General features: G+C 36.3%; 1 long non-coding RNA gene across 1 annotated transcript; it reads left to right on the top strand.

The window, feature by feature from the left end:
• The first annotated feature begins 226 nt into the window (after positions 1–226).
• Positions 227–8,793, top strand: LOC131502842 (uncharacterized). The gene is made up of 3 exons (XR_009257216.1): positions 227–363; positions 3,822–3,914; positions 8,408–8,793. It is a non-coding gene; the product is annotated as an uncharacterized LOC131502842 (long non-coding RNA).
• The last annotated feature ends 15,472 nt before the right edge of the window (positions 8,794–24,265 follow it).

The raw sequence follows: 24,265 nt of genomic DNA, 5'->3' as shown, positions 1-24,265 counted from the left end.
AATAATTGGGAAAAGTTTTCAATGATTCCCTACTCTGAGAAAAAAAAAAAGCCCAAGGAGGGGTTGATGAGAAATTCCCAAGAAAGGGCTTTCAATGAAGGAAAGATTTCAACAGGAATTCCTGACCACTCCAACAACCTCTGTAATTAAATAGGGGTAGGGAAAATGCTTGGTAATCATGCCATATAAGACTCTCTCTCTCTCTCTCTCTCTTTCTTTCAGCTTGAATAGCTACCGATGCTTGCCGTGGACAGAAACTGCAGCTGAATTCTCTCATAAAAGCCTGGGAATGATGGCCTCATATGTATAGCTGAACTTTTACTGAAGCACTGAGCTGTGATTAGTGCAATTAAGTGAGTAAAGGTATGTAGTGTTGTTTTCAGGGTTGCTGTTCCTACTAAATAATCTGTTTCTCCTACTGTAGTCTTTTTTCTGCAGATGAGTAGTTGCAAACTGTACCGGATGAGGTTTTTCATCAGTGTGTTATTTACCTGTAATGTTATGAAAGGACATGAGCAGGGAAAATTGTATCTTAAAAGCATGGCAAGATCATAATACTATTAATGGATTCTGTCCTTGTTTCCCAAGGACAGGCTTTAGCTTGAGTTATTCAGATGTTGCTTGGTGAGGTGAAAGAGTCAAAGAGGTTTTGGTTGCTGAGGAAACAAGAATTATTTTTTGTTATTTCTTTTAACATGGAGATTGAGTTTATTTTTTTCTTATTCTATCCAAACTTCTATGTTATCTCTTTTCAAGAAATAGGGGTCAGCTACTGCTCTAAATTTAGGTAGTACACACACATAAGAAAATAATAATATAATTTCTCCAAAGCAATAGATTAAGATTGATAAAAATATACATTTTTAATTTTTTATGTTTATTTATTTTTGAGGTGGGGGTAGAGGCAAAGAGAGAGAGATACACAGAATCTGAAGCACAGATACTGACGTGGGGCTTGAACTCGTGAGCTGCGAGATCATGACCTAAGCCGACGTTGGACACTTAACTTATTGAGCCAACCAGACACCCCTAAAAATATACATTTTTAAAGAGTCCTGGGCTAATTGCTTACCACTCAGAGCCTTCTTTATTTTTAGGCCTCTTTATTTCTATTATAAGGTATGACTATGAGCTAAGTAGACTTAACTTTTGTATAGTTTGTGAAATCAGTTATATTTCTTGATGTATGATAACAAATATACTGCGTATTACATTGAAAGATGTAGAAAACCACTTTACATTTTGTTTTTTAAACAACCATGGTTGTGGTTTAATCAACATAGCTTTTAATAAATGGCTACTTTGAGTCATTTTTCATTGACTAGAGTACTGCAGATACCTCATTTTAAATGGTTAAATGTATGTTTAGATAATCAACATAGGATTTCTGCTTTCTTTTAAGATTGAATAGTTTTTATTTTATCATTACTGAAAATTAGCTGAATGTCAGTTTCTGTAATTGAATAAAATATAAAAGCCAAGAATTTTTCTCATTTGCCAAGACACAGCTGTTCTTCACTATTCCTTTTATATTTTCTTTCACGTAAAATGAAGATCAGTGATTCATTTTACTTTCATGTAAAAAAATGTCTTGAAATTTTCAATTAATTGTTCTTTGTTGATGGAGTTCTAAATAAAGTGAAACCACAGATGCAATTTGGTACACTATTGATTTTTAATTAAGATTTTATTTTTAAGTAATCTCTACACCTAACATGGGACTTAAATTCACAGCCCTGAGATCAAGTGTTGCATGCTCTACCAACTGAGTCAACCAGATGTCCTAGCACACTGTTGATTCTATTGTGCTTATCTGACAGGCTACATAGTGAAGGAAGAGTGTTTGGAGCATAGAAGGGTTATCTTACAACATAGTATAACACAAAATTGGCAATGAAAATAATGTATTGTTCCTGTATTCCTTCTACTGTGAATGTTGTTATTATCAGTAGGCTCCATCTTTTCTAGTTCTGTTACTGTTCTTCAAAGCACTAAAAGGAGCTTTACTTTCAAACTGAATTTAATTCTGTCATATCAAAGAATCCTTTAAAAATCTCCACCATGTCAACTAAGGAGGTTTCAGATTCAGTGTCCTTTCAGACCAGGTGTCTTGAGGTGAATCTAACAAATACAAGTCTTATTCCAAGTCTAATTCTAGTGATCTAATTTGTACAATTAGCCATCTACCTTAGTTATCTGATTGACACCACTATTACCACTAGTACATACTGCTAGTACCAGTGTGGAGGTTCTGATACTCACTTGGAGCATTGCCTAGTTTCAACTCATCCATTTCACTGGTGCTCTAGGTTCAGTATCAATGAAATATTACCTGCTTGGCTGAGGGTCATGATCCCAACAGGACAGCCTTCTAGACTTTCCTTTAAATACCAAATAACTTATGACTCCAGCCTCACATTTCATGTATTACATTCTTGGACCATTTATTCTACAGAAGATGCTGAAGTGGCTAGGCTATGTTGGTAAGGCTTTGTAATTCATCACAACAAGTAATGATATGTTAATCAAAGATGTTTATAATTTTTGAACAGTGCAACTGAATTATTTAACACATACACTTCCATTCCCATCAGTTATAAATTATTCTCCCAAAGTAACCATAGGAATGTAACAGTCAGAATAATTTCAATAAAATATCTAAAAAATGTGAAATTAACTTTTTTCATAAACTTGTTAAATGACAGAGGTTTCCAAATGTTCTATGAATTATTAAAATTACTCCTGTTTTTTGTATAAGGATTACTTGTGGTGAGAGGCCTAAATGGTGCTGAAAAGGCAACAATATTTTAAAAATGCATTTACAAGAGAAGGTGTGTGGTAACTTTGAAGTGTGTATCAACTGGTGACATAGACAATGAAATGTATATTTTCAAAGTTAGTCAAGGTCCTCAAGAATTATATACTTACATTAAAAGTTTTAACTGTATCTGTCAGTTATTTTTATAAACTAACATTTATGGAGAATTAAATGATACTATAGTTTGTACCAAATCTATTTTTAACTCTGTGCCATTCTAGTCTCTTTTTCTTCAAAAGTCTTTCTGGGTTAATAATGCTTAAAAGTTATATAACTTAAAACTTTTTCTGAACTATAGTGCCTGCTTCTTATACTTTACAGAACTGTGACATGAGATGCAGTCTAGACTTGTAAATTGTCAGATAAACAATATCTTTATTGTAACATTAGATTTGCTTTACCAAGAAGCTCTAAATTATAGTCCAGTAAACTCTTAAAATTAACTTGGCTTATTCAACTAATAATAAATTAAAAGAGATCCAAAAACTAGAAGATAAGTCTTTTGTCTTAAAGGTATGTGTGAGAATTAGTAACCTGGATTGGGTCTTTAGGAGGACGAGAAGGAAAAAGGGTATGAAGAACAGGCAACCTTGGGATCCTGAGGAAGGGAAGGCAGTACAGTGGGAAAACAACTCAGGAGGCCAGAGGACAAAGATGGTGTGTGTGCTGTGGCTAAGGTCCTCTAGGGGGCAGGAGGGGAACATGTTAGACTTGGGGGAGGTAGGGGTGCTGTCCAGATGGGAAACAGGTTTATTTAGAGTAGGACCACCTGTATCTTCGTATGCAATATGTGTGGTTAGTTTGCAGTGGGAGCTTATGAAGAGTTAATTCAACCAGGGAACCCTTTTCAAATAGTATAAAAAATACTGCTAAGCAGTTTTAAAAGCATCTCTCTGGACTCTTCAAACCTGTCTGCCCATAATGATGAGCTAATCCTATTGCATATAGCTATGTTATACTACTGACATTCATGTTACCCTTTATGTACTGCTTCCCAGAACAGACCAGACTCCATTACAAAACTGGGGATAGGAAGAGCGATATATGGACAAAAGAATGAAAGAAAAGCAGTCACTGAAGGAAAAGAAAATCGGAGGTAAGGATAGCTGTATTATTCACCCACTTATTTGTTAGTTCATTTACTCATGAATAACCAAATATTTAATGAAAAACTATATATTCAAGACGACTAAAATTCATTCCTTAAATAGCCTTTCCATCTCACCTGTATTTTATAGATCTAGATAGTGAGTTATATAATGTTGAGTACAATATATATGTATATATGTATGTATATATAATATTATATTATTTATTATATACTAATTATATATTCATTATATATATTATATTATATTATATTATATTATATTATATTATATTGAGGGAGGCAGGGAGAAGGGATTTATAATATCAATTTATTTGCAGAAAATAAATATCCTTTTCCACTCTATCTCCATTATAACTTACATCATTCCTGAGGAGCCATTTGCCCTCACATACATTGCAAAAGTAAAATGAATCGCATATTGGGGTGCCTGGGTGGCTCAGTTGGTTAAGCATTCGTCTCTTGATTTTGGCTCAGATCATGATCTCATGGTTTGTGAGATCGAACCCTGCGTTGGTCTCTATGCTGACAGTGCAGAGCCTGCTTGGGATTCTTTGTCTTCCTCTCTCTCTCTGCCCCTCCCCTTGGTTCTCTCTCTCTCAAAAATAAACATTAAAAAATGAATATACTTTATATAACAACAATGGCATGAGATGTAGTCTCTATGTGTGTGTATACATAAATATGTATACAAAGATAAAATGATAGATTTATGGATATCGGTATATAGATATAGATAGATATAGATATAGATATAGATATAGATATAGATGTGTAGTTTTGAAACAGTATGTTGTCGCAATGTAGATCATTTGAACAGCCACACAGTGATCAAATGACTGATACAAACAGAGGCAGATTTACTATAAAGCTAATGAAATTTAAGCTTAAGACACCTCACTTGTATAGACCTTAGAAGAGGCCTGAAAATCATTGTCATATGAAGGAATAATCAAATGATATGCAGCCAAAAAATGTTGGAAAGAAGTATTCTAGACATATATCAAGCAGTTTGTTAACACACATATACTATTCTCTTGGATTTTTCAATGTTTGTGATATCAGCTTTTATAAATTTGTCCTTTGTTGTGATTATTTTTTCTCTATAAATTAATATTTTTAAACCAAATTATATTATTAATTTTGTATCATTTTGTTAAAGAGAGCCCCTATGTATAAGTTTAAGACTCCACAATACCATGACTTGCTCCCTATTTATCCATGTCAAAAAACCTCCCTTTTATTTTTCCCAAGTAATTAAAAATATTCTTAAAAGTGAAATTTAAATTCTAGGCTTGAGTCTTTTACTAAGCGCATTAATTTAGACCTACAAAATAACTTCAATTTTTAAATCTGAATTTTTTAAGTTTATTGATTTATTTTGAGAGAGAGAGAGAGAAAGTAGGGGAGGGGCGGGGGGGGGCGGAGAGAGAGAATCCCAAGCAGGCTCTGCAGCTCCAGCATAGTGCCCTATACAGGGTTCGAACCCATGAACCACGAGATCATGACCTGAGCTGGAACCAAGAATTGGACGCTTAACCGACTGAGCCACCGAAGCGCCCATAATTCTGAAAATTTTTTAATCATTTCTGTAGCTATCTAGAATATGATTGTTGACCACATCTGCAACTAAGTGGAACATTGAAACAAAACATTTATACACATGAGGAAGATATTTTGGTCTTTTAATTAAGGGACAAAAAGCATGCAATCTGTACAATATGGAGCTCAGTAAAGTAGGAGTGGCCATTATCATCTTGGAAATCATAGAATTTGCTCAAGTTTTGGGTTTTGGGTCATAAGACATTTTTCTTGTCACATAATCATCTGTCATGTTTAAAGGATACATGAAATTCCTGAGAAATCAAATAAAATGGAATTTTATATTGAACATAAGATAGGAAAGTATCAAATCAATCTTTCTTTCAAGTTCTATGATGCCAATACTCCTTAGGATTAGAGTTTCCTCTACTTTCAACTGCTAAATATATTACATTTCACAAATAAAGAACATTAGTCAAACCTTAAAACATTTCTTCAAGATAAGTTGTCACTGTTATTTTTAAATGGCAAAATACTGGAAGCAATGCTGCAATTTTATCTACTCCAATTGAAATTCTGTACCATAATTTACAATCTGCTCTAAGAAGAAAAATGGAATTATAATTTAAATTCACTTTAATAAGGTGGATGAGATTATTTTATGAAATAAAAAGTAATTGTATTTTAGCAGATAATAATAGCCCATGAATCTATGAATTGCTTTTATGTTTGTTGTAATACTTCACATTGTATTTTTCAGTTAAAAATGTTGATACTTGTATAAGAGAAAGAACAACTTGAAATTGATTTGTTAAAATGGACCTTTAGTTAAAATGTGATTAGATCTTGAGTTTTATCCCTTGGGAGAGTTTAAGTAAATTATGTGTTTAGAAGTATGGTTAAGGATGTTAATTAATAATGATGAACAGGCATGCTGCCCACATATGCATATGATCCTGCTTGCTTCTTAAAAAAAAAGCAGCAGTGATGTATTCCCTTTATCACAAAAAAAGACATTTGTTAGAGAGTTGGTTAATGACAAAGGGCATAGTGGGAAACAAAATATGTTTTCTGTACAAAATTAGCTGCCCCATATGTGACTCAAATCCATGTCTTTGGACTCAGTTGGTATTTTCTAAATTGAAAGTGCTCTTGTTATACTAATGAACCTCAAAATAATGAAAAATACTAAGTTTAAAAGAATAAGCTTCTTTAACTTGTTAAAATGAATGCAGACTATTAAACAAGGATGCCAAACACGTACTAACGCTTGGAATCACAATGGCAATAGGGAGAAAAAAATGTCATTCTCTATTTTCTTCCTGATATTTGTTCATACATGTAGAGAATGCCATAAGTTAACATTTGGTAGTATACTTTCCAAGTGCTGATAATACTAATAACTGTAAAAGATGATAGAGGGACTCAAGAAAAAAAGAATATAAAGATCAGAAGTGCTGGATATTGCTAAAATACTATGTATGCATGTTCACACACACACACACACACACACACACACACACAAATGGAAACCTAAGAAGTCTAGTAAGTTATCTATTCTGAAATATTTGGTGCTGAATCAGAGGCTATGCACCACCAAATCTAGTATTGGGGAATCAACAAATCTAAAGTGGGCAATTAATTTGAGTCTTTGATCATTCAAGTGATCTTAAGACCCAGTGCAAGACGACTAAGCAGATCCATCAGTTTGCTTATTAAGCTGCCTTAAGGATTCATTTAGACAACCATATGTCCCTTGCAAATACTTAATGGCTAAGTGATACCTTTACTTAGGATAATTTTTTCTAAATTGTCTTCCTTGGATTTGTAATTAATATCAGCTTTAAAGGCTCGGAGATATATTGCAGCAAAGTTCAAAGTGTTCTAACCCAGAATTTCCCCAAATTAATTGCCTGTGCATTTTTTCTTTTCTTTTTAACAGTGACATCTACTATTGTTCTCACCCATTTTTGAGACATGGTACTTTTATTACTGCTGAGAAAGAATATGAAAGAATAGATGAAAATTACTTACATATTGAAGAAATACAACAAGAGAGAAACTGAGGCCCAATTATGTTTGGAATTACTCCTTTATGTCTCTAAATTTCACATTTTTAAATTTTAATGTATAAAATTACACAATATTATATTTTATTAAAAAATAAAGTTTATTCCTTTTTGAGAGACAGAGAGAGACAGAGCATAAGCAGGCGTGGGGCAGAGGGAGAGGGAGACACAGAATCCTAAGCAGGCTCCAGGCTCTGAACTGTCAGCACAGATCCCGGCATGGGGCTCGAACCCACGAACTGTGAGAGGAAGTCAGATGCCCAACCAACCTGAGCCACCCAGGCGCCCCATACAATATTATATTTTAAATGATTAAATAAATTTATAGATTTAAGTAGCAATTCTTTAAGGTATAGACATTTGGACTAGAGAGGCTTTACTATGCACCAAAACATGAATACAAGAGAAGCAATATCAGTTACTTGGTCAAAGTACAATTCCTGCTAAATTACATTCTGCTAAATTAAAATGCCCTTATAGCATCCACTACATATAGTTTTCTTTCACTCATGCCTCAAATCTATGTTATGTTGTCTTATGTTATTTTGTTGCTAAGGAGAGCCCTTGAGATGACTGATACACTGGTTTGAAAAGTGACTGTAGATGATAGTCATAGCATAAATGAAACTCACTTTACTTGATCCTAAGTTCTTTGTTAATTGTCTTTATTTGGTCAAGAGATTAACACTTTTTATAGTCAACAGATCAACTCATTGATCTCTCATAGACCAATTTCAAATTATAGATTATTGGCATGCTAGGTGATTATGGTGTGACATATCAATTTAGGCTGCTGACAGTCAACCATGGACACTAAACCACATATTTATTTTTATTTACTTTTATCTTTTCAATATTTATTTTTGACAGAGAGAGAAACAGGATGCGAGTGGAGAGGGGCAGGAATAGAGGAACATGCAAAATCCGAAGCAAGCTCCAGGCTCTGAGCTTTCATCACAGAGGCAGATGCATGGCTTGAACTTACAAACCATGAGATCGTGACCTGAGCTGAAGACAGAAGCTTAATATACTGAGCCATCCAGGCACTCTTAAAGCCTCACATTTAAATCACTGTTTCCTTTGGTTAGATTAAAAAATGATGATCAACATATTAGATGTTGAAAGTAAAACTTACTTTTATTACTTTTATTAAATTCTCCACAGGAAATAATATACGTAATAGATCAATGACGTTTGTAATTTAATTCTGTTTATCAGAGTCCTTTTTGAAAAATAGTAAAGGAATTTATAATACTAACCTTGTCATTTCTAACTTTGTCATTTCTATTTTTTAATATAATTTATTGTCAAATTGGTTTACATACAACACCCAGTGCTCATCCCAACAAGTGCCATCCTCAATGCCCATCACCCACTTTCCCCTCTCCGCCATCCCCCATCAACCCTCATTTGTTCTCAGTACTTAAGAGTCTCATGGTTTGCCTTCCCCCTTCTCTGTAACTTTTTTTCCCTTCCCCTCCCTCATGGCCTTCTGTTAAGTTTCTCAAGATCCACATATGAGTGAAAACACATGGGATCTGTATTTCTCTGAACTGACTTATTTCACTTAGCATAATACCCTCCAGTTCCATCTACATTGCTGCAAATGGCCAGATTTCATTCTTACTCATTGCCAAATAGTTTTCCATTGTATATATAAACCACATCTTCTTTATCCATTCTTCACTTGATGGACAGTTAGGCTCTTTCCATAATTTGGCTATTGTTGAAAGTGCTGCTATAAACATTGGGGTACAAGTGCCTCTATACATCATCACTCCTGTATCCCTTGGGTAAATTCCTAGCAGTGCTATTGCTGGGTCATAGAGTAGTTCTATTTTAATGTTTTTGAGTAACCTCCACACTGTTTTCCAGAGAAGCTGCACCAATTTGCATTCCCACCAACAGTGCAAGAGGGTCCCCATTTCTCCACATCCTCACCAGCAGCTCTATAGTCTCCTGATTTTTTCATTTTAGCCACTCTGACAGGCATGAGGTGGTATCTCAGTGTGGTTTTGATTTGTAATTCCCTAATGATGAGGGACATTGAGCATCTTCTCATGTGTCTGTTGGCCATCTGGATGTCTTCTTTAGAAAAGTGTCTATTCATGTCTGCAGCCCATTCTTCACTGAATTATTTGTTTTTCAGATGTAGAGTTTGGTGAGTTCTTTATAGATTTTGGATAATAGCCCTTTGTCCGATATATCATTTGCAAGTATCTTTTCCCATTCCGACGGTTGCCTTCTAGTTTTTCTGAGTGGTTCCTTTGCAGTGCAGAAGCTTTTTATCTTGATGAGGTCCCAATAGTTAATTTCTGCTTTTAATTCTCTTGCCTTTGGAGATAATCTCGAGTAGGAAATCGCTGTAGTTGAAGTCAAAGAGGTTGTTTCCTGCTTTCTTACCTAGGGTTTTGATGGTTTCCTGTCTCAAATTCAGGTCCTTCATTTTGAGTTTATGTTGTGAATGGTGTAAGAAAGTGGTCCAGTTTCATTCTTCTGCATGTTGTTGTCCAGTTCTCCCAGCACCATTTGTTAAAGAGACTCTCTTTTTTCCACTGGATACTCTTCCCTGCCTTGTCAAAGATTAGTTGGCCATACGTTTGTGGGTCCAGTTCTGAGGTCTCTCTTCTATTCCATTGGTGTATGTGTCTGTTTTTGTGCTAATACCATGATGTCTTGATGATTACAGCTTTGTAGTAGAGGCTAAAGTGTGGGATTGTGAAGCCTCCCGCTTTGGTTTTCTTCTTCAATATTACTTTGGCTATTTGGGGTCTTTTGTGTTCCCATACAAATTTTAGGATTGTTTGTTCTAGCTTCAAGAAGAATGCTTGTGCCATTTTGATTGGGATTGCATTAATGTGTAGATTGCTTTGTGTACTATTGACATATTAACAATATTTATTCTTCTAATTCATGAGTATGAAATATTTTTCCATTTCTTTGTGTCTTCTTCAATTTCATTCATAAGCTTTCTATAGTTTTCAGCATACAGACCCTTCATCTTTGGTTAGGTTTATTCCGAAGGTGTTTTATGCTTCTTGGTACAATTGTGAATGGGATCAGTTACTTTATTTCTCTTTGTGTTGCTTCATTATTGGTGTATAAAAATGCAACTGATTTCTGTCCATTAATTTTGTATCCTGTGACTTTGCTGAACTCATGTGACAGTTCCAGCAGACTTTTGGTGGAGTCTGTCAGGTTTTCCATGTAGAGTATCATGTCGTCTGTGAAAAGTGAAAGTTTAACTTCATCTTTGCCAATTTTGATGCCTTTTATTTCCTTTTGTTGTCTGATTGCTGATGCTAGCACTTCCAACACTATGTTAAATAACAGTGGTGACAGTGGAATAACCCTGTTGTGTTCCTGATCTCAGCGGGAAACCTCTCAGTTTTTCCCCCTTGTGGATGATATTAGGTGTGGGCTTTTCATAAATGGCTTTTATGATGTTTAAATATATTCCTTCTATCCCGACTTTCTCGAGCGTTTTCATCAAAATAGGATGCTGTATTTTGTCAAGTGTCTTTTCTGCATCTATTGACAGAATCATGTGGTACTTATCTTCTCTTTTATTAATGTGATGTATCACAGTTATTGATTTTCAAATATTGACCCAGCCCTGCAGCCCAGGAATAAATCCCCCTTGATCATGGATCTTGTTTTTTTTTTTTTTAATCCATTCTTATATCCTATGTCTTTTGATTGGAGCATTTAGTACATTTACATTTAGTGTTAATATTGAAAGATATAGGTTTAGAGTCATTGTGATATCTGTAGGTTTTATGTGTGTAGTGTTTTCTCTGGTACTTTGTGGTCCTTGCAACATTTCACTCACAGAGTCCTCCTGAGGATCTCTTGTAAGGCTGGTTTACTGGTGACAAATTCTTTCAGGATTGTTTGTTTGGGAAAACCTTTATCTGTCCTTCTATTGTGAATTACAGGCTTACTGGGTAAAGGATTCTCGGCTGCATATTTTTTTCTGTTCATCACATTGAAGATTTCTTGCCATTCCTCTCTGGCCTGTCAAGTTTCAGTAAGTAGGTCTGCTACTACTCTTATGTGTCTACTTTTGTATGTTAAGACCTGTTTATGCCTAGCTGCTTTAAAAATTCTCTCTTTATCCTTGTTTTATGCCAGTTTCACTATGATATGTTATGTAGCAGATCCATTCAAGTTACGTCTGAAGGGAGTTCTCTGTGCCTCTTGGATTTCAATGTCTGTTTCCTTCCCCAGATCAGAGAAGTTCTCAACTATGATTTGTTCAAGTATACCTTCAACCCGTTTCTCTCTCTTCTTCTGGAATTCCTATGATACAGTTATTGTTCCGTTCGATTGCATCACTTAGTTCTCTAATTTTCCCCTCATATTCCTGGATTTTTTTATCTCTCTTTTTTGCAGCTTCCTCTTTTTCCATAATTTTATCTTCTCATTCACCTATTCTACTCTCTGCCTCTTCAATCTGTGCTGTGGTTGCCTCCATTTTATTTTGCACCTCATTTATAGAATTTTTAATTCATCATGACTATTTTTTCTTCTGTGGTATCTGCAGTATTAGATTCTCTTCTGTCTTCTATACCTTTTTCAAGCCCAGCCATTAATCTTATGACTATTATTCTGAATTCTTTTTCAGTTATGTTGCTTATATCTGTTTTGATAAATTCTTTAGCTGTCACTTATTCCTGGAATTTCTTTTGAGGAAAATTTTTCCATTTCATCATTTTGGCTAGTTTTCTGTCCTTTGTGAGTTTTAAAAGCTTGTTATGTGCTCTGCACCTGTGAGCACTGCTTTATTAAAGGGGGGTCATACACTGTCCAGGGCCTGGCCCTTCAGGAGGTGTTTTTCAGAGAGTGTTACTTGCTCTCTATTGTTGTGATTTTGGTTATTTTATTTCTCTACTCATAGTGATGTTTTGGACTCTCCATAAGGTATGCTTTGACTTATTCTTTGAAGTAGCCCTGGAGAGGAAAACAAACAGACAAATAGGAAACAAAAACACGCAAACACACTGACAAATAAAACAAACAAAGGGAAAAAACACAAACAAACAAACAAAAAATCCAAAAGTAAAAAACCAGAAACACCAGCTATAAGTAAAGTACAGGGTGGAGGCAGTGCTGATGGAAGAACACATAAAAAGAGAGAAATGACAGGGGCGGCAACAAAGAGAAAATAAACATTGACCAGGCAGAGAAGCTAAATGACTTAATCCAGAGAGAGAAAGGAAAATAAAGAAGGAGGCAGGGAAAAAGAAATGAAGATAAAGTTACCCAGACAGAGAAACTATAGGGCTTGATTATTCCAGAGAGAGAGAAAGGAAAGTAAGGAAAGAGGTGTAGAACATGTATCAAGAGAATGGATTAAATATGTCTGTTTAAACAAACCAAAAACCAGAGTAACCAGCCTAGAAGAAGGAAGAGATAAGAAGGAGAAAAGGAAGGGAAAATATACCTAAATAACGAGAAAAGTTCTGGAGTTAATCCAGGCTATGCAGCAGTGTTGCTTTGGAGGACAGGGCCATCTGGTTCCATGGCATCTATCCTGCTCCATTAGATATGCAGTTGCTAGGTGCAGGGGGGCGTGGCTTGGTGTAAGCTGGTCCAGCCTCCACTGTGAGCCCCATGGACTGATCCCTGAGGTCCCACCTTGATGGGGGGGCAGAAAATGGCAATCCCCCAGACTATTCTCCATGGACCTGGTGGACTCCATTCAATTCATCCTCACTGTGCCGGGGTCACAGACAGGGTGGTCCTTCTCACTCTGCTGACTTCCCTGCCCCAGCACTTGGCTAGGATTCAAACTGATGCTCTGTGTGCTGCAGCACTGGGGAAGCACCTCTCTGTACAGCCAGATATGTTGTACCAACTGGTTTTGTCTGTACTGCAGCACTTCAGGGAGGACAACCTTCTGTTGTGGACTGAGCCCCTGACCTAGCCACCGAGTTCGGGGATGGTGGACTCAGGAAGGCTTTGTCCTGTCCCACAGCCCTCCAGGGAGAGGACCACTTTCTCCTGCTGAGGACTGTGCCCTCTACCTAGCACTGAGCTCAGGAGTGGTGGATGTAGGCAAGCTTTGTCCTATCATGCAGCACTCCAGGGAGGGAGTCACTTTCTCCTACTGCAGACTGCATCCCTGACCTACCACCAAACATGAGGGTGGCTCCCTTTCTCCCCAGGTGCCTGAACAGGGCAGTCTGCCCCAATTCAATGAAAGCCCAGCAGTTAAAGAGTCCCAGTCCGAGGTTTTTCTCTTGTCCAGATATAGCTCTACACTTCCCCAGCCACTCTTTCTTTTCCCTTTGTCTCTCCACAGAAGGGGATCCTTCCCCTCCGTGTCTACATGGCCTGTTTTATCTCCCCCAGTTCACAATCACCCACTTACAGTCCATCAAGGTTGTCCTGATGTCTCCTTTTTAGACTCAGTCTCTTTTCCTTCCATACCCTCAGGATTCAAAGTCCTTTGGCTTCAGCCCGTCCTTGTTTCAGAGATACAGGAGGTAAAGATCCCCCTACTTCCCCGCCATGTTAGCCAACCTCCTCCTTTTGATTCTTAAGACTGAAAAGGTGCAGTTTTTGCCTTAACTTAGTTAAGATTGTAGACACACACAATTTTATTTTGCCACATATTACAATTTTTAGTGAAGAAGCAGGTAATTTATACACGTGTGATCTATGTAATTTGGTAATCTTATTTATTTATTTATTTATTTATTTTTAATATATGAAATTTACTGTCAAATTGGTTTCCATACAATACCCAGTGCGGTAATTTGGTAATCTTAAAATAAACCACTTTACATTCACCGTAGCTTTAGTTACTGTAAACTAAATCCTTTTTTTTTTTTTAGATATTCACAGCTCCTGTGGCCATCAGTGGGTACCTGTATGTGTTGATTAGTGAAGATTCTGGCTAACTTTTCTTTCTATTTGCCATATACGAACTCTAGTTGATGACTCTGGATCACAATAGGTATATTCTGTGTATGAAATTTCCAAAATATCTTTATAATTCTTATCATTAATAATCCTGTTATCTCCCCCAAATAAGCTAAACTTCATTTTTTGAACACTTTTGATTATTAATTTATCATTTGTTTTTCAAATATATGTGGAAGTTGTAACTCTGTAGTATCACATATAGCTTTAAAAAACTAATAGAGGGGCATCTGGGTGGCTCAGTTAGTTGAGTGTTGATTTTGGCTCAGACCATGATCTCACAGTTGGGGAGTTCACGCCATGCATCAGGCTCACTGCTGTCAGTGCAAAGCCTGCTTCAGATCTTCTGTCCCCCTCTTTCTCCGACACTCTCTCTTTTTCTCTCTCTCTCTCCCACACTCTCTCTTTTTTCCTCTCTCTTAAAAATAAATAAACATTAAAAAGAAACCAAATGAAGATATGTTTGCCTCTAAGAAATTCAATGCAATTCCTATCAAAATAACACCAGCAGAATTCACAGAGCTAGAACAACAATCTGAAAATTTGTATGGGACCAGAAAAGACCGTAAATAGCCAAAACAATCCTGAAAAAGAAAACTAAAGCTGGAACCATCACAACTCTGGACTTAAATCTGTATGACAGAACTGTAATCATCAAGACAGTGTGGAAATGGCATAAGAACAGACATATAGATAAGTGGAACAGAATGGAGAACCCAGAAATAGACCCACAAAAGCATGGCCAACTAATCTTTGAGAAAGCATGAAAAAATATCCAATGGAAAAAAGACTGTCCCTTCGCAAATGGTGTTGTGAAAGCTGGACAGTGACATGCAGAAGAATAAACACGGATCATGTTCTTAAACTGTACACAAAAATAAATTCAAAATGGATTAAAGACCTAAATGTAAGACAGGAAGTCATCAAAATCCTACAGAAGAAAACAGGCAACAAGCTCTGTGGCCTCAGCCATAGCAACTTCTTACTTGACATGTCTATGGAGGCAGGGAAACAAAAGCAAAAATCAAGTATTAAGACTTCATCAAGATAAAAACCTTCTGCATAATGAAGGACACAATCAGCAAAACTAAAAGGCAACTGACGGAATGGGAGAAGATATTTGCAAATGCCATATCAGATAAAGGGTTAGTATCCAAATCTATAAAGAACAGATCAAAATCTACTCCCAAAAAACAAATAATCCAGTGAAGAAATGGGCAAAAGTCATGAACAGACACTTTTCCAAAGAAGACATCCAGATGGCTAAAGACACATGAAAAAATGCTCTACATCACTCATCATAATGTAAATACAAATCAAAGCCACAGTGAGATACCACCTCACACCTGTCAGAATGGCTAAAATTAACAACTCATGAAACAACAGATGTTGGTGAGGATGCAAAGAAAGAGGAATCCTTTTGCACTGTTGTTGGGAATGCAAACTGGTGCAGCTAATTTGGAAAACAGTATGGAGGTTCCTCCGAAAAGTAAAAATAGAAAAATACAACCCAGAATTTGCACTACTAGGTATTTACCCAAAGGATACTGGACTGCTGTTTTGAAGGGGCACATGCACCCTAATGTTTATTGCAGCACTATTAATAGCCAAAGTATGGATAGAACCCAAATGTCCATTGACTGATGAATGCATAAATAGATGTGGTATATATATATATGGTATATATACACAGTGGAATGTTACTCGGCAATCAAAAAAATGAAACGTTGCCATTTGTAACACCATGGATGGAACTAGTGTGTATTATGCTAAGTGAAATAAGTCAGTCAGAGAAAGACAAATATCACATGAATTCACGAATACGTGGAATTTAAGATACAAAACATATGAACATAAGGGAAGGGGAGCAAAAATAAAATAAAAACAGAGAGGGAGAGGAACCATAAGAGACTTAAACACAAAGAACAAACTGAGGATTGCTGGAGTGGTGTTGGGTGGGGGGATGGGCTAAATACGCAAGAGGCATTAAGGAGCACACTTGTTGGGATGAGCAGTGGGTGTTATAAGTATGTGATGAATCACTAAATTCTATTCCTGAAATCATTATTGCACTATATGTTAACTAATGTGGATTTAAATTTAAAAAATAATTGATAAAAAGTGTAGGACACTTATGATCTGTGCTTAGTGCTTAAAGGGATAATAGACAAGTGATGAGATGTGAAGAATTTAAAAAAGAATTTCATTTTTATTTATGAGTCTTTAACTCTATTTCTGAGATTGACTCTAAGTCCATTCAGACACAGGCCCTTTCCCTCCATCTATAATTGTTCTAGATCTTCTTCCTTCTACATCTTCAAGCCCGGAGAAAAGTTAGGGCTGGACTTTATGGGAAGAAAAAGAAAAAAGTAAAATCATTTCAACTTTATTTTCCTATATACATTGATTTCAGCATGTGCTGAATTCCCAGCAAGTGCCAGAAAATGGATTTCCTTTTGTAATGTATTCCCTTGGTTTAGAAATAATCATGTTTACTCAACTTTTTCAAACTCCCTTATGTACCCTAAAGAAATGCATCATTTTTCAAATTATTTTTCCGTATATAAAATAAAAATTACTACTGAAAATTGATCTCAATTGGCAGATTTAATAGCTCGATATTATAAAACAAAATGGAAATTGAGAAACAAACACCTGTTTTCCCTTGTGTTTTTGATTTTAGTCATTCTGACAGGTGTGAGGTAATATCTCATTGTAGTTTTTATTTGTATTCCTTGATGATCAGTGATGTTGCACATCTTTTCATTTGTCTCTTGGGCATCCATCCATATACTTTCTTTGTTTTTTTTTTTTTTTTGTTTTTTTTTTTACCATCATGGAATTTTTATTCTAATAAAAAAGCCAAACCCTCCCTCCCTCTCGCTCTCTTTCAATCTCTCTCTCTCTCTGCCTCTCTCTTTTATTTTCTTTTTCCTTTCCTTGCTTTCTTTCTGTTTGTGGTTGTTTATTTTTTGATTCAATTATATCTGGCTTTATCTTAGACTACACTGTTCTGATCCTTTCTTTGAAAAAAAATTCTATTCATGTGTTATGCACATTTTTAATTGTATTACTTTATTTTGCATGTTGAGGTTTTTTTAAATGTAATTTATTGTTAAGTTGGTTAACATACATTGTATACAGTATGCTCTTGGTTTTGGGGGTAGATTCCCGTGATTCATTGCTTACATACAACACCCAGTGCTCTTCTCAACAAATGCTCTCCTCAATGCCCATCAGCTATAATCACTTCTCCCCTGCCCCAGCATCAACCCTCAGTTTTTTCTTGGCATTTAAGAGCCTCTTAGGGGCGCCTGGGTGGCGCAGTCGGTTAAGCGTCCGACTTCAGCCAGGTCACGATCTCACGGTCCGTGAGTTCGAGCCCCGCGTCAGGCTCTGGGCTGATGGCTCGGAGCCTGGAGCCTGTTTCCGATTCTGTGTCTCCCTCTCTCTCTGTCCCTCCCCCGTTCATGCTCTGTCTCTCTCTGTCCCAAAAATAAATAAACGTTGAAAAAAAAATTAAAAAAAAAAGAGCCTCTTATATTTTGCTTCCCTCTCTCTCTGTTTGCAACTATTTTTCCCCTTCCATCTCCCCATGGTCTTCTGTTAAGTTTCTCAAGTTCCACGTATGAGTGAAAACATATCTGTCTTTCTCTGACTGACTTATTTCACTTAACATAATACACTCCAGTTCCATCCACGTTATTGCAAATGGAAGGATTTCGTTCTTTCTCATTCCAAGTAGTTTTCCGTTGTATATATAAACCACATCTTCTTTATCCATTCATCAGTTAATAGACATTTAGGCTCTTTCCATAACTTGGCTATTGTTGAAACTGCTGCAATAAACATTGGGTTGTATATGCCCTTATGAATCAGTACTCCTGTACTCTTATGACAAATTGCTAATAGTTCTATTGCTGGGTTGTAGGGTAATTCTATTTTTAATTTTTTGAGAAACCTCCACCCTGTTTTCCAGAGTGGTTGCACCAGTTTGCATTCTCACCAACAGTGCAAGAAGGTTCCCATTTTTCCACATCCTCGCCAACATCTGTTGTTTCCTGAGTTGGTAATTTTAGCCACTCTGACTAGTGTGAGGTGGTATCTCAGTGTGGTTTTGAATTGTATTTCCCTGATGATGAGTGACATTGAACATCTTTTCATGTGTCTGTTGGCCACCTGGATATCTTCTTTGGAAGATTCTATTCATGCCTTCTGCCCATTTCTTCACTGGATTATTTATTTTTCAGGTGTTGAGTTTGGTAAGTTCTTTATAGATTTTGGATACTAACTCTTTATCCGATATGTCATTTGCAAATATTTTCCCCTTTATCCGATATGTAATTTGCAAATATATTTTCCCATTCTGTCGGTTGCCTTTTAGTTTTGTTGACTGTTTCCTTTGCAGTGCAGGAGCTTTTTATCTTGATGAGGTCCCAATACTTGATTTTTGTTTTTAATTCCCTTGCTTTTGGAGACATGCAGAGCAATAAATTTCTGTCGCTGAGTTCAAAGAGGTTGTTGCCTGTTTTCTCCTCTAGGGTTTTGATGATTTTCTGTCCCACATTTAGGTCCTTCATACATTTTGTGTTTATTTTTCTGTATGGTGTAAGAAAGAAGTCTAGTTTCATTCTTCTGCATGTCAGTGTCCAGCTCTCCCAGCAGGATTTGCCGAAGACACTGTATTTTTTCCCATTAGATGCTCTTTCTTGCTTTCTTAAAGATTAGTTGGCCATACATTTTTTGGGTCCAATTCTGGCCTCTTTAGCAGTCAACAAAGTGCATTTTGAGTTTTATAAGTTCTTTACATATTTTAGATTCTAACCCTTTATCAGATATGTCATTGCAGATATTTTCTCCCATTTCATAGGTTGTCTTTTAGTTTTGTTGATTGTTTCCTTTGCTGTGCAGAAGCTTTTACTTTGATGTAGTTCTAATGGTTTATTTTTGCTTTTATTTCCCTTGCCTCAGAGGACGTATCTAGAAAAAGTTGCTACGACCTACATAAAAGAAGTTAGTGTTTTCTACTCCCTTCTAGAATTTTTGTGGTTTCTGGTCTCACATTTAGGTCTTTTATCCATTTTGAATTTATTTTTCTGTATGGTGTAAGAAAGTGGACCAGTTCCATTATTTCACATGTTGCTGTTCACCTCTCCCGACACCGTTTGTTGAAGGACTGTCTTTTCCCCTTGGATATTTCTTTCTTGATTTGTAAAAGATAGATTGACCATATAATTGTGGATTTATTTCTGCTTTCTTTTTTCTATCCCACTGATCTATGTGGCTATTTTTGTGCCAGTACCATATTATTTTGATTAGTATAGCTTTGAACTAAAACTTGAAGTCAGGAATTATGATGACTCAAGTTTTGGTTTTCTTTTTTAATTTTTTAACGTTTATTTATTTTTGATACACATAGAGATACAGAGCTCAAGTGAGAACGGGGTAGAGAGAGAGGGAGACAAAAATCTGGAGCACGCTTCAGGCTCTGAGCTGTTAGCACAGAGCCAGACATGGGGCTCAAACTCACAAACTGCAAGAACATGACATGAGCTGAAGTCAGATGCTTAACTGACTGAGCCACCCAGGTGCTCCTTGTTTTTCTTTTTAAACACTGTTTTGCCTGTATGGAGTCCTTTGTTTCTTGATTCAAATTTTAGATTTGTTCTAGCTGTGTGAAAAATGCTGTTGGTATTTTGAAAGTGTTTGCACTAACTGTGTAGATTACTTTGGGTTTTATCAACATTTTAACAATCTTAATTTTTCCAATCCATGAGCATAGAATATTTTTCAATTTCTTTGTGTCATCTTTAATTTTTTTTCATCAGTTTTTTTTTAATAGTTTTCACAGTACAAGTCTTTCATCTATTTGGTTCGGGTTATTCCTAGGTATCTTATTATTGTGTGTGCAATTGTAAATGGGATTGTTTTCTTAATTTTACTTTCTGCTGTTTCCTTATTGGTGTAGAAGCAAGCAACAGATGTGTGTACATTCATTTTGTATCCTGCAACTTTTGGGAATCTGTTAATAACTTCTAGAAGTTTTTTTTGATGGATTCTTTAGGACTTTCTATTTAGTGTATCATGTCATCTGCAAATACTGAGATTTTTACTTCTGCCTAACGAATTTGGATTCTTTTTGTTCCTTTTTATTGTATTCTGAATATTCTGGCTAGGACTTCCAGTAATAAGTTGAATGAAATTGGTTTGAGTGAACATTCTTGTCTTGTTCCTGAACATAGGGGGATATTGCACTGTTTTTGTTTTTGTTTTTTTTTCCCCCTTTAGGATGATCTTATCTGTGGGCTTTTCATATACAGCCTCTATTATGTTTCTCTAAAGTTAAAGTGTTCAGAGATTTCATCATGAATGGGTGTTGTTGTTTGTCAAGTGCTTTTTTGGCATCACTTGTAATCATCATATGATTCTTATGTTTTGTTGTATTGTATCACATTGACTGATTTGCAAATATTGGACCATGCTTTCAATCGTGAAATAAATCCCACAAGATCATTGTGAATAAAAATGTAAATCCATTGTTGAATTCATTTTGCTAATATTTTTATATTAGAAAGATCATCATATATAGATTTTGGGGTATTTACAGCAATAGCACTGCTAGGAATTTACCCAAGGGATACAGGAGTACTGATGCATAGGGGCACTTGTACCCCAATGTTTATAGCAGCACTCTCAACAATAGCCAAATTATGGAAAGAGCCTAAATGTCCATCAACTGATGAATGGATAAAGAAATTGTGGTTTATATACACAATGGAGTACTACGTGGCAATGAGAAAGAATGAAATATGGCCCTTTGTAGCAACATGGATGGAACTGGAGAGTGTGATGCTAAGTGAAATAAGCCATACAGAGAAAGACAGATACCATATGTTTTCACTCTTAGGTGGATCCTGAGAAACTGAACAGAAACCCATGGAGGAAGGGAAGGAAAAAAAAAAAGGAAATTAGAGTGGGATAGAGCCAAAGCATAAGAGACTCTTAAAAACTGAGAACAAACTGAGGGTTGATGGGGGGTGGGAGGGAGGGGAGGGTGGGTGATGGGTCTTGAGGAGGGCACCTTTTGGGATGAGCACTGGGTGTTGTATGGAAACCAATTTGACAATAAACTTCATATATTGAAAAAAATATTCCTAGTTATACATTAGAAATAGGTCAAAACTATAATTAAATGTCTTGTAAAAAAAAAATAAAATAAAATCTAGCTTTTCTGTTATAAGTAAGGCTACCCCAACTTTCTTTTGATGACCATTAGCATCATAGATTGTTCTGCATCCCCTTACTTTCAATATGCATGTGTCTTTTGGTCTAAAATATGTCTCTTGTAGGCAGCATCTAGATGGCTCTTATCATCTTATCCATTATGATACCCTATATCCTTTGATTGGAGCATTTAGTCCAGTGACAGAGTGAATACTCAAAGATATTAATTTAGTTCCATTGTGTTGCCTTGAGTTGGAGTTTCTGGTGATGTTCTCTGGGTCTTTCTAGTGTTTGTTGCTTTTGGTCATTTTGTTTTTATTTTTGTTTTTTTGTCTTTTCTACATTCAAAGAGTGCCCCTTTACAATTTCTTGCAGGGCTCGTTTAGTGTTCATGAACCACCTTCGTTTTTGTTTGTCTGGGAAACTCTATATCTCTCCTTGTATTTTGAATGACAACATTGCTGGATAAAGAATTCTTGACTGCATAATTTTCTGATGCAGCGCCTTGAATATATTTTGCCACTCCTTTCTGGTCTGCCATCTTTCTGTGGCTAGGTCTGCCATGAACCTGATCTGTTTTCCCTTATGGGTTTAGGACATTTTTCCCTTGCTGTTTTCATAACTCTTTCCGTGTCTGTGTATTTTGTGAATTTGACTATTAATTGCCTTGGTGATGTCGGTTTTTCTTGAATCTAATGGGAGTTCTTTGTGCTTCTTGGATTTTGATGTCTGTGCCTTTCCCCAGATTAAGAAAGTTTTCTGCTATAATTTGCTCACATAACCCCTCTGCCCCTTTTTCACTTTCTTCATCTTCTGGGACTCATCATTCAGATGCTATTCCTTTTGAATAAGTCACTGAGTTCTCTGATTCTTTCTGATTCTTGCATCTTGTTCTTTTGCCTTAGTTTCACTCTTTTTTCTGTTTCCTTATTCTCCATAGTTTTGTCTTCTATATCACTGATCCACTTCTTTCTAGTGTCCATCCCTGCCTGACATCTATTCAATATTGCATCTTGGTTATAGAATTTTCAGTTTCATCCAGACTAAATTTTACTTATTTTTTCTCTACAGAAAGGAATTCTATGCTTTTTTTTCTTCCCGAGCTAGTATTCTTGTTATTGTGGTTCTAAATTCTAGTTCAGACATCTTGCTCATGTCTGTGTTTATTAAGCATCTGGCTGTCATTTCTTCCTGTTTTTTTTCTTTTGGGGTGATTTCCTTCATTTATTCATTGTGGAGGAAGATAAAAAATAATAAAATTAAAAAATTAAAATTAAAAAAAATAAAAGCAAAATAAAAGACCAAATAAAGGAAGCTAAATCCTAGGTGTGTTTGGGCCTGCTTGTTGAATGAAGTTTGATAAAATGGAGAAGACATGTTATGAAAAGAAAAAAAAAAAGATAAGAAAGGTAAGAAAAAATTACAATTAAAAAAATATCTATAATAAAATAGAATAAAATGACAAAGAAAATGAAATAGAATAAAAAAATAAAAAATAAAGGATAAAAAAGAATATAAGACAAATTTTTGTCATTCTGTATCCAATTAAGAGGAAAAAAGAAATCAATTTAATTAAAAGCAGAAATAAAGAACAAATAAATGAACCATCAAAAAGAATGAAACTGTAATGAAGTTACATCTAATTTCCTATAGAATTCAAACTATGAATTCCTCTATAGTCTGTACAGTAAGCAGGTGGAGTGACTTGTGTTGGATGTCTAGGGGATGTGCTGGAGGGTGCAGTTGGGTAACCACTTGGTGTAACCACTCCATTCTCCACTAGGTGACACTGCTTAGCTTACTGGGGTGGATCAGTGTGGCAGGCATGTGCTTCCGTGAGTCTGTGTGGGAGAGTTGGGAATGAGGACTAACTACCTAGTCTCTGGCAGAGGAACTTTTTGATCTCACCGACCAGCTATCAAGCACCCCTACTTTGTCTCATGCCTCCCTCCACTCTCACCTCTACTGTGTCAGTGTCCAAGCTGTCTGCCTGCCAGACAATACCTCCCTCCAGAGTTTTATCTCAGATGGGGTTGTGTTTTGAAACCCACCACTTAAGAGATCCCTGAGGCTTTGACCTCCACTGACTCTCTGGGAAAGGGTCTTGCTAAGCAATGGCTGGGTGCTGACTTGCCCCAGATAATATTCATGCAATCGCACAGTGGCAGCAGTTCAGAGATTATGGCAAACCACAACACACAGCCAGTGACAGGTTTTTCCACACTCTGACGTCTTTTTCACAATACCAGCAAACATGTCTGCTCTCAAGGGTTCACTGAGACTTTTGCCTGTGGGGAGGCCACATGGCCTCTACAAAATGCACTCCAAGCAGGGGAACCACTTCTGCCCGTTTGGCATAGGTAGTCCTCAGACACCGCTGCCTGCTTCTGGGGATTCACCTTACTTCCTCACCAGAACACCGCCAGTCACTGAGCTCAGAAACTTCAGATTCTTCATTCCACTGTTTATAGAATCCTGGTGGTATTGAAAACCTCTCCTTTCTTCCTGCCCATGGTTTTTGGGGAACAAATTTTTTTCAAGTCCCCTGCAAGTGTTTTTACCCTTTCTCTCTCT

Source organism: Neofelis nebulosa, chromosome X (assembly GCF_028018385.1).
Source record: "Neofelis nebulosa isolate mNeoNeb1 chromosome X, mNeoNeb1.pri, whole genome shotgun sequence".
Classification (NCBI taxonomy): domain Eukaryota; kingdom Metazoa; phylum Chordata; class Mammalia; order Carnivora; family Felidae; genus Neofelis; species Neofelis nebulosa.
This window is presented reverse-complemented; position numbering and strand designations above follow the sequence as displayed.